The sequence below is a fragment of the Echinops telfairi genome, unplaced genomic scaffold (assembly GCF_000313985.2).
Source record: "Echinops telfairi isolate 266 unplaced genomic scaffold, ASM31398v2 ScPeMD7_4;HRSCAF=17, whole genome shotgun sequence".
Lineage (NCBI taxonomy): Eukaryota > Metazoa > Chordata > Mammalia > Afrosoricida > Tenrecidae > Echinops > Echinops telfairi.
In genome coordinates, this window is record NW_022103900.1 from 27,454,958 (window position 1) to 27,465,185 (window position 10,228).

General features: G+C 48.7%; 1 protein-coding gene across 2 annotated transcripts in view; it reads right to left on the minus strand.

Moving 5' to 3' along the window:
• Nucleotides 1-8,443, minus strand: part of LYPD6B (LY6/PLAUR domain containing 6B) — a 231,967-nt gene extending 223,524 nt beyond the window's left edge. The window contains exon 1 of one of the 2 annotated variants that reach the window (XM_045299285.1): nucleotides 8,408-8,443. The gene's annotated coding sequence lies outside the window, so the exon portion shown is untranslated. The remainder of the gene's footprint in view (nucleotides 1-8,407) is intronic. The other variant, XM_004703831.2, reaches the window with a different exon arrangement.
• Nucleotides 8,444-10,228: the final 1,785 nt, after the last annotated feature.

Genomic DNA, 10,228 nt, shown 5'->3' on the forward strand with positions numbered 1-10,228 from the left:
AACAGGCATCCAGGCTGAAAAGAAATAAATATACTATCTCTATCACAGACAACGTGATTTTCTATTTAGAAACCTCAAAAATGCTACCAAAGTACACAAGCTCCTAAAGCAAGTAATGACTTTAGGCAGGACACAGAATACAATGTCAGCATGCAGAAATCAGCAATACGATGAACCCAGGAAACGCAGTCATTAGACTCCAAACCAAAAGACAGCAGTACCATTTACAACGCGAAAGAAAGGAAGGAAGGGAGGGAGAGAGAGTGGGAGGGAGGGAGGAAAGGAGGAAGAAGGAAAGAAATACTTAGAGACCATTGTATTTCTATATACTAATGACATTAACACATCCCAAACTGAGATGCTTTGATGAGATCTATATACTGGAAAATAAAGTGTGTTGATGGCGTACTAAATAAAAGGAAGAGATACACCTTATTCTAAAGGGCCCTGATTGCACAATGGTTAGGCACAGGGCTACTAATGGAAAGGCTGGCAGTTCAAACCTACTCCTTGGGAGAAAGATGTGGAAATCTGCTTCCACAAATTACAGCCTTGGAAACCCACGGGGCAATTCTATTCTGTCTGATGGGCTCACTGTGAGTAAGAATCAATTTGATGGTAATTGCTTTGACGTTGTTCTGTACCTTGTTCATGGACTAAAAGGAATGGATTGTTAAAATATAAATTCTCCTCAAAGTGATCTATAGCCTCAATGTAGTCCAAATCAAAATCCCAGCAGGATTTGGAGTAAATAAATTAATTCTGCAAGTTGCAAAGAAAGGCAAAGGAACTGGAGAAGTCAAAGACAATGCTGAAAAAGAGCAAAGCTGGAGGACCTGTGTAACGTACTATCAAGTCACACTGGTCACACTGGAGTTATCACCAGGGAGGCGCCTCACGATCAATGGAACAGAATTGAGCGTCTAGAAATAACCTCTTACATTTATGGCCAATTGATTTTTCATAAAGATGCCAAGACAATTCAACAGGGAAAAGATTTATCTTTTCAATAAATGGTGTTGGAATAATTGAAATTCCACATACCAAAAAAAGAAAAAGTTCTTGACCCACACTTTGGCACCTTGTAATAAAATTAACCTCAAATTGATCAGAGATTTAAGTGTAAAATATAATACTGTCAAAATTAAAGGAGAAAATACAAAATATTTTAAGCTTTTAGTCAGGTAAAGAATACTCAGATGCAACCACAATTGGTGGATTGGATCCATAAAATAAAGGCTGGTAAGTTGAAATTCATCAAATTAAAACAAAGCCCTTGTTTTGCTCTGTCTTGTTTTTTGTGCCTATTATATCTCTGCAGGTCTATCTAGATGAGATAGGCTGGATAAACAATCTGGAGGAGAAAACAACAACAACAGGACTGATGGTTCCGGGGGACATGGGAGAAGGGAGGCGGGGGGAAAGGAAGTAGGTGTTAACAAACCCAGGGACAAGGGAACAAGAAGTGATCCAAATCAGTTGTGAGGAGAGTGTAAGAGGCCTGGTAGGACTTGATCAGGCGCAATGTAACCGAGAGGAATTACTGAAATCAGAATAAAGGCCAAACATGATAGTGGAACAAGAGGAAAGTAAAAGGAAATAACTCGGAGGCAAAGGGACTTTATAGAGGTCTAAATACAGGCATGTGCATATGTAAATATATTTATACATGATGATGGGGAAATAAATCTATGTGCATATATTTATAGGTTTAAAGGTAGCAGAAAGACATTGTGCCTCCACTTAAGTGCGCCCTCAGTGCAAGAACACTTTGTTTTATTAAACTGGCATTCCATGATGCTCACCTTCCCCACACAATCACTAAAGACAAATGGGTACATAAGCAAATGTGGTGAAGAAAGCTGATGGTGCCCAGCTATCCAAAGGTATAGCAACTGGGGTCTTAAAGGCTTGAAAATAAACAAGCAGCCATCTAGCTCAGAAGCAACAAAGCTCACATGGAAGAAGTACACCAGCCTGTGTGATTACGAGGTATTGAAGGGATCAGTTATCAGGCATCAAAGAAAAAAAATCATATAATTGTGAATGAGGGGGAGTGTGAAGTGGGGATCCAAAGCCCATCTTTAGGCAACTGGACATCCTCTTACACAAGGGTTGTGGGGAAGAGGTGAGCCAGTCAGTGTACAGTGTAGCAACGATGAAACATACAACTTTCCTCTAGTTCTTAAATGCTTCCTCCCCTCCACTATCATGATCCCAATTCTACCTTACAAATCCGGCTAGAATGGAGGATGTACACTGGTACAGATAGGAACCGGAAACACAGGAAATCCAGGGCAGATGAACCCCTCAGGACCAGTGCTGAGAGGGGCAATACCTGGAGGGTGGAGGGGAGTGGCAATACCTGGAGGGTGGAGGGAAGGTGGGGTAGAAAGGGGGAACTGTTCACAAAGATCTACATATAACCCCCTCCCTGAGGAATGGTCAACAGAAAAAATGGGTTAGGGGAGACATCGGTCAGTGTAAGACATGGAAAAATAATTATTTATAAATTATCAGAGGGGAGGGAGAGAGGGTGGGGGGAAATGAGGAGCTGATACCAGGGACTCAAGTCGAAAGCAAATGTTTTAAGAATGATGGGGACAACAAATATACAAATGTGCTTGACACAATGGATGTATATATGGATTGTGATAAGAGTTGTATGAGCCCCCAATAAAATGATTTTTTTTTAAATCTTCACACACACAAAAATTTAAAACCAAGCCCAAAACCTTTGCTTTATGAAGATGAGGCCTGGACTTTTGGAAACTATTTACAAATCATGCAGATGAAAGACCTGTATCCAGAGGATATAAAGAATTTATAAAAACACAACAAAAGAAAACAAACAACCCTATAAAAATAAGTAATTAGAATTATTTCTGCGTAATATTTCCATACTATAAATCTTTATCTGGGTATATCTATTTTATCTAGCCAGGTATGGGTCTAAACAAAATCTCACCCCAATTTTCATCTGGGCCATGTTATTAGACCCTAAACTTAAGTAAAATTTGATACTTGTAACACTTAAAATGAAGTTATAATTTTTAGTGCTCCTTACATGTACTTCCTCACTTTTCAAGACCAATCCTGAGCATGAATCACCACATGGCTAATCACCATACTTCCTCCTTCACCTGCTACCAAACTAAACAGTCGGAGAGCCCAGTGATGAAAGAAATGACCCTTGTTTTCCCTTTGCTCATATTTCTTCTCTTACCTCTTTTCTTATCACCTGGCACCATGTTTTTGTAAGCAATTGTAAGTCATATTTAGGGGCCAGGTTAGAAGTTCTTGTGAAAGAAAGCCCCTGAGCCCAAGTTATTCAATATTTAACCCTTTTCTTGCAAATGAACATTTGTCTTTTTTTTTTAATACATTATATCAATTCAAGGAGCTGTGGTAATAGTTATGTGTTGCGCTGTGAACCAAGGTCAGCAGTTTGAAACCACCACCCAGTTCCACAGGAGAAAGATGAGACAGTACTTGTAAAGAGTTGTCGTCTTGGAAACTCACAGGGACCATTGTGCGCCGCCCTATATAGTTGAGATGCGTCAGAATTGACTCAATGGCAGTGAATTTGGTTTTTGGTTTGGGATCAGCCCAGACTATATTTCTCTGGAAGATTTCTAGCATTATGCCTATCATATTTCCAATTGTTACATTCTTTGCTTAACCTACTTGGTTTTTCTTTATCGCATGTCTCACCACCTGACATATTAACACTTTAAGCATAAACAAGCCAAGGCCCACTCCCCGTCGTGTGGACGCTCCAGGAGAGGAGGGACTTTGTCTCTCTTGTATCCCAGCATCCATAGCAGTGTCTCTGGCACACAGTAGGAGCCCAGTAAAAACTTATGGAATGAATCAAGCCCCACGGCATCACTCTCGACCAATGATCCTGGCCAGCCTGTGGCAGTACTGCTAACAGTAATAGCAAAACAGGCTTCCCCCTTTCTTCCACTATCAGTGTCTTATACCTCTCTCCTTTTATTGTATTATCTTATTACGATAAAAATAATAATTATGTATATAATCACTTATACATATATATGGCACAAAACACATGTTGTGGCAGTTAGATTTTATGTCAACTTGACCATGGGTGAAGTGGAAGGGTGGAATCCAACCTTTCTTTCAGTCAGATGATTGAAGATGCCTTCTTGGAAGTGTGGCCTTTTGATAACTGGGACCCTGGAACCATCCTTGTTGGGGTTTGTGTCTGCTGCCAGGGGTGGCCCCATGCAGGCCACTGATGCTGGGAGCTGTTGGCAGCCTGCCATGTTCCCACGACCTTGGATCCACTGGGCTCTGTACCCACCAGCCTGTGACCACCCTGCTGCCCACTTTACCTCTCTGCATCATCTGCCTGGAGCTCTGTAAGTCTGAGGAGCGCTCCAGCTAACCTCGGACCATGGACTTGAATTGGACTGGGCTGAGATGCCTTCTTGATTGATATAAAATTAGTTCTTGCTCTAAAGGTCTTTCATATAGATACATACATAAAATCACGGGTTTTGTTTCTCTAGACAGCCCAGCCTAACACACTTGCCAGCTCAACATTGTTTACACATACGGTGCAATGCCATTGGTCATGTTCACGGTTGTGTAACCACCACCATTAGCTATTTCCCAATCACTCTACCACCACTCACAGCAATGCAGGGTCCCCTAAGCCAAGGGGCCCTCCTCCCCCTTCTCCATCACCCCTGGGGTCTTCAGCTGTTCTAACAGAATGTGCACCACATCACACTTAAATGAAAGCCAAACTTCAAATGAAAACGGGCTACACAAATTAAACCCAGCAGCTGGAGGCAGCTGGATGCCCAGCACTGACCCGAGCTGTCCCTCCCAACACTTCCTTTCCGGAAAATCATTTTCTAGCCCAACTTCCACCACAAAAGGGATCTGTACCAGCAGGCCCCAGCCCTCTACTCTGGAGATGGGTTAACAACACGGAAACAGAGCCATGATGAAGAGCAAGTATGCTCAAGAGAAGGGAGGGGGAAGTGACAGGGGGAACCTGAGGGTAAGGATGAGCCCTGGCAGACCAGAAGCGCCATCAGTGAGGCTTTTTCAAACTACCCACCCCTGGCCCCAGGGTTACTGTGATGAATGAGGGTAACTCAGATCCCCCAAGGGTGTTGGAACAGGAAGAAAAAAGGGTGGGGTGGAGTGGTCTAGGCTTTGAGTATTACATTTTTTTTTGAGGAATGGGACCAAGACTGACATTTCTCGGCAATGTTAAGATGCCGGAGGTGGCTTTGGTCATAGAGGAACCCCGGCTCTGCTTCTCTGTCAGCCGCTGCTCCCCTCTCCCTCCCTGCAGCCACACCCTGTACTTCTATTATACTGAACTTCCCCGGATTTCCCGTAGGTGCAGTCCCTGCCTGTCATCACCTGTCACCACCCGTGGGAGACAAGGTTGGTTACCTACCCAACAAGCTCACAGTCAGCCTGGCTTTCTTTAAGACAGAGCTGAGATTTTTTTCTTTTTCTTTTTAAGATCAATACATGGAAGGCTCACAAGGCCTCCCACAGCTTCAGGAGTGGCTTAGGGGAGAGCAGGTGACCATTCCGGCCAATGCACTAGGTTGACAGCACAGGTGGCTTCTGGGAAGGTTTCTCCGTCCATATCTGAAGAAAGACATAAAAGCAAGCCCTCTCCCTCCCCTCCTGCTCTAGATACTGTTGGGTGAAGGCCTGGTGGAGTTCCAGTTACCCCGTGGGGAGCGGGGAAAGCAGGAAAGGCGCTTTAGTAAATCAAAATAAGGCCATAATCTCATTGAACCCTCCCACTCCAACCCGTCGAAAGTCAAGGAGTCTAAATAATGTGACCTGCGGCAGAAAAGTACCCTAACGGATGCCCTGCCACATGGCCTGGAAAGCTCCCTCCACCTTCTCCTCCTAGAGCAGCCCTAGTAAGCTCCAAGCTGAAGCTCAACTGCAGGCTCCGCTGGGCTGTCTTCAGTCTCTCTGCAGACAGCTGAGCACTCTCCCGGGCACTCTTGTTCTCTGCACACCGGCCTCTCCAACGAGACTGTGAGCTTTTCAAAAGTGAGCACTTTAGCCCTTGGCAGAGGCCCTGGCAGATGTTGGGCATTCATTAAAAGTTGAGTGAATGCGCAAACAGCCAAACAATGGATGAAAGGGTGACACGCCCAGGATGCCTCCCATGCCTTGGATAAATACTTGATGACTGACCAACTGATAATGGCACCCAGGCTTTCTACTTTCTACGAGAGGCTTCCTTTAGGTGTGGGTGGGCAATGGCAAAGGCAGTGCCAGGGACATGTCCTATTTTTGTCTGTCCAGCACTCTAGACACTTCATTGGGAACTGCTCCTCCTCAGACCCTTACAACTTGGGTAGGAATGTCAATCACAGAGGCTGCCCTACTTCATCAGGGACTGGCAGCACCAAGGCAGTGTACCCATGACTACCGTGGGAACCAGCTCCCTGAGATAGCCTGGCCTTGCATGGCGTAGTATCATTGATAAAACTTCCCATAAAGATGGAGGACATACCATATATACTCGTGTATGAGCCGAGTTTTAATACAATTTTTGTGGTAAAATTAGGTGCCTCGGCTAATATTCGGGTCAGCTTATACTCGAGTATATACAGCAAAGGAGGAAGGCTCTCAGTCTTTCCCTCCACATAAGCCCAATATAGCACCTGCCTAGGCTATTTATCCCTCCATGCTAAGAACCTGTCCACACAGAGAAAAAGAGTCAAGACATATATGAGCGAGAATGAGCCCTGGAGACCTCATGTGAGCTCCTGGATCTATGTATGCCTGAAGCTAACAACCCTCCACCTTTTCATTTATGTGGCCCCATCAATTTCCACACTAGAGAAGGCAGTTTTCAAGGGACCAAAGCAAAGCCACAGAAAAGAATCCTGGAAAATGCCGACAAGACAGGTGGGAGCAGACTGATGATGCCCTGTACCTGAGGCCCTATCCACTGACACTTCTCAATCCTGGCCTCTGGAATCGTGTCACCACGTCACCCTGGAGAAGTCTTGGCCATGACCAAGTCAGAGGGGCAATGCACACACATGCACGCACACACACATGTTCACGAGCACACATACTGCACCATCACCATCAAGTTTTCTCTGCTCAAGGAAGCTAAGAGTCCCTGGGTGGTACAGAAGGCTGATGTGCTTGGTGGATAACCAAAAGGTTAGAGGGTCTAGTCCACCTGGAGAGGCCTAGGAAGGAATGTCTGACAATCTACTTCAGCAAAACCAGCCACTGAAAACCGTGGGGAGCACAGTTCCCAATCCAGCAAGCCTGGGGTCATCGCTCTGATGGATTACAACACACAAGGGCACTATAGGGCAGAGAAGAACCATTGGTGGTGGTGGAGGGGGATTGTAATGGGGGGTGAGGGTGGAGATGAGGGGCATACATTCCAGGGGGCCACATGCTTCCCTGTGGAGAACCCCTGTCTATTGGGTTAGCACCTGAGCCACTGTGCCATCAAGGTCCCCACTAGATGACAACCGGTTTCTAAAGGAGGGTAGCCTGGGCCGCCTGGGCCACCCTTCGGTTCTGAAATGCATGGGGACTTTAAGCATAAAGCTGCAACCTAACCAGAAAACATGGAAAGAACCTTTATCCAACAGCATTATGCGCGTTATGCGCACCAAAGAACCGAACGTGCGGCGGCTGTTGTAATGACGACATCCAATACCTTTTGAGGGCTCTGGCTCCAAGAAGTAACTCGCTCACAGCCAGGCAGCTTGCAGCGGGACGGGCTGGAGTTCAGCACCTGGAGAGACTTTTCCCACCTCATCTCTGACGACCAGGTCCTGGAGGGGGGCAGCCCCCCTCCACCTTACCCCCCACAATGCCACACCCCCACACACCTGTCTACAGCCTCCCGAGGTCCCAAGGAGTAAGAGCAGTCTCGGGGACCCGGCTTTGGGGATGCCCCCAAGTAACTAGCCAGTATGTCTGTCCGTGATTCCGCACCGAGAGTACAGCAGCGGGCAGGGGGAGCAGCGCACACTGGCGCTGGCCCCGAGTGAGGCGCCGCCGCTGGTTAGGAGGGAACGGGCTCTGGGGGCTTTCGTGCGTCTGGACCCTCGGCCCCACCTTCTGGCTCTCCCCAGTAGTTCCGCCCCGCACCTCTTCCTCCACCCCCCGCACCAGCCGAGGTCACTCCCCCAGGCGCGTGGCGGAGGGACCCGGGCAGCCCGGGCCCTGCCAGCGCTCCCTCCAGCCTGCTGCCCCGGCCGCAGGATGCCCGCAGCTACTGGCCCCGCCGCCGCGCGGCCCCGCGCCTGGCCCAGCCAGCAGCAGCCTGCGCGGCCCCGCAGGGCCTGGGCACCGGGGCCGCTGGCCCGGCCCGGCCCGACCCCCAGCCTGCGCGCCCTGGGGCCCCGCTCACCTGCACCTCTCCGGTGCGCAGAGCTCTCGGCGCCCGCGCCTGGCTCCTGGCTCCAGGCTCCGGGTCCGAGCGTGCCCGCCGGGGACCGGCGTTGGCCGTGGCCACGCGGGGCGGGGCGGCGCGGCTTCTCCCCGCCCCGATCCACCTGGGCGCGCGGGATGGGGCCGGTCCGGGCCAGGTGAGCCCCGCCCTGGAGGGAGCAGCCCGGGCTCTGGCTCCGCGGAAAGGGAACCTTGCAGGTGGAAAGGAGGTCCCGTGACACCTGAGCTGGTTGGTCCTTGGGAAGCAATGAGGAGCCAGTGCCGGCCTGTCCAGCTTGGGGAATAGAACGGAGTGTAAGCCGGAGGGCAGCGCGAAGAAAGTAGGGCGAGGGGGGAGGGGGTCCAAGTCCCTTCTCTGTTGAATGTAGAAACAACAGAGTGAAGAAAATGATGGGCCAAAGTCGCAGGAAGCTAGTTCAGAAGTAAAACTACTCAAAAAGGCTACCCCCACCATCCTACCTTATCCTCACCTCACTCACCGGTGCCTGCCTCTTCCCTTTTTCTAAACCTGGCAGTCCACTATAAATAACACACTTTCCAACAGTGATGGCCTCCCCACTCCTGGACCATGAGACCTAGGAGGGCAGGAAACTCGCCTGTCCACTGTGGAATCGTGAAACCTTAAAGGAACCCTGCGCAGGACAGATGCGCATTTCAGACCGGACGAGTCCCAAAGTGCTGCCCAGACCCTGAGTCCAGCCCAGAATAGCTCCTGCTTCACTTCCACCCTATCAGCTGATGGTCTGGAGTCAAGCTGCCTGGCTGCTGGCCACCTGTCCTTCTGCTTCCCCGTCACCGAAGCATCTGGCGTGTGGAAGGTCCACCATCACACCAAACCTTTATGAACCATCAAGCAAATCACAAGCTTTAGAAGGTGTCACGAGGCAAACTCAGAGGAATGCTGCAATAGAACGCTGTCCTGGCTGCCCTGGCCTGGTGGGCATGCAGGCAGCTGACCCTGGAGCCCAGAGCTAGAAGCAGAACTGAGCCTGTTGTCCAGCATTTATAAAGAGCGTCGACCAGCTGGGGACAGAACTTGTTCATATCTCTAATTCCATGGTCTTTCCAGACCTGTAGAGCTCAGTTGTGATGAGATCCTCTTGTAGTTTTGAGGGCTCTACCAATTAAAAAAAAAAATCACTGCCATCAGGCTGATGCCTCCTTGGTGACCCTATAGAATAGGTAGAACTACTTATGTGGGAGTTCTCTCCTTAAGGGAGTAGAATGTCCCATCATTCTCCTTCCCTTGGAGCAGCTGGTGGTTTCAAACTGCTGGCCTTGCAGAGGACTGCAGGTTAACCTTCACAGATTAATAGAGGCTCTATGAGGAGAAGCCTTGGTGGAGTAGTGCTTACACATTGGGCCTCTAGCCACAAGGTCAGCAGTTTGAAGCCACCAGCCACCTCAGCAGATAATCCTGCAAAGAGTTACAGTCTTGGAAATTCACAGGGGCAGTTAGTTCCACCCTACAGGGTTGCTAGGAGTGGACTTTGACTTGATGGCAGTGAGTTTGGTTTCTGGAGTTTTTGTGCTGATAAGGTCAAAGCCAAGCAGTCACTTCTGCCCTCCCTTCCTCCCTCCACCACAGGCCCCAAAACTTCTGAAAGTCTGAGACCCCAATTTCACCAGTCGGTCCTCTATAGTTGAGGGGTTCAGATCTGGTGGTGTCTGGTTAGCCCTGTCACATTGAACAAGGGCAACCTGGAGAAAGTACAAGGGATGCCTCACTAGGTGTGTCCTATCCCAGCGGCTGCTCCCTCTGTAACAGGTAGGGAGGCAG